Here is a 1,285-nt window from a genome sequence, read left to right on the forward strand (position 1 = left end):
CCCCCCCAGCTCCTGTCTCTAGCTGCATATGTATAAGAAGATGACCTAGTTGGCCATCAGTGGAAGGAGAGGCCCATTGGACATGCAAACTTTATATGTCTCAGTATAGGGGAACAACAGGGCCAAGAAGTGGGAGTGGGTGGGTGGGGGAGCGTGTGGGGGACTTTTGGGATAGCATTGGAACTGTAAATGAAATAAATACCCAATTAAAAAAAAAGAGAGAGAGAGAGATGCCTTGAGTAAAGGAAAACGTTTGATTGGTGCCGGCTTGCAGTTTCAGAGGTCCAGTCCATTGTCGTCATGACACAGAGCATGGCACTGTGCAGGCAGACATGGTGCTGGAAATGCTGAAGAGTTTTTCTTCTTGATCCAAAGGAAGACTGTCTTCTGAAGGCAGCCAGTAGGAGGCTCTCTTCCACACTGGGCAGAGATTGAGCATAGGTAGCTCAGAGTCCACCCCCACAGTGACACACACCCTCCAACAAGGCCACACCTACTCAACATTGCCACACCCCCTAACTTTGTCACTTCTCATGGACTCAGCATTTTCAGATCACCACAAGGTGCTATCATGTCCAACTGTGCCATTGGTGTATTTTTGTTTTGAGACAGATTCTCACTCTGTAGGTTTTGGATGGCCTGGAACTTGCTATGTAGACCAGGCTGGGTTCAAACTGATGGAGATCAGCCTGACTCTGCCTCCAGGGTCCTTGGATTAGAGAAACTCACTTTTCTCTTGTTTTAGGCATCATGGTGGTAACCAACTTTTCATAGGCTCTGAGCAACTGCACAGAGTAGGCTACACAATAGCTGTTGCTTCAAGCCTGTGCATTGTGTACCTCTCTTCTTGTCCATAGTGAGACCTCCTTCTCTAAAGAGCACAGAGCCTGGGACCTGAGAAGATGTGCAATTCTTCCCAAATGCTAAGAGAGTCTAAGAGAATTTGTGGTGATTCTCCAAATGTAGTAATCAGTACATTGCAGTTTTATTTCAAGCAATTTTAAACCTCAAGGGAATATTTGTATGATTTTTAGAAATAGCTTAAAAGCTGTCTTTAAGAAATTACACAGAATAAAATGGCTGTTTTTTTTTCCAATTTGGTAACTTGATTTTAAAATGCAAATTTGTTAATATTAAAGTCTAAAGCTGAATATTTAACTTCTTTAAGAATGGGACAGCCTGGTGACTGTTTTCTTAATTTTTATTTTGAGAGAGGGAGGGAGGGAGGGAGGGAGGGAGGGAGAGAGAGAGAGAGAGAGAGAGAGAGAGAGAGAGAGAGAGAGAG

At 44.0% G+C, this 1,285-nt stretch overlaps 1 protein-coding gene across 1 annotated transcript in view; it reads left to right on the forward strand.

Annotated features, from left to right (window-relative positions):
* The window catches only part of Nubpl (nucleotide binding protein like), a 188,119-nt gene that overhangs the window by 52,424 nt on the left and 134,410 nt on the right, over positions 1-1,285 (forward strand). The gene's annotated exons all lie outside the window — the stretch shown is intronic.

The sequence above is a fragment of the Mus caroli genome, chromosome 12, assembly GCF_900094665.2.
Source record: "Mus caroli chromosome 12, CAROLI_EIJ_v1.1, whole genome shotgun sequence".
Taxonomy (NCBI): domain Eukaryota; kingdom Metazoa; phylum Chordata; class Mammalia; order Rodentia; family Muridae; genus Mus; species Mus caroli.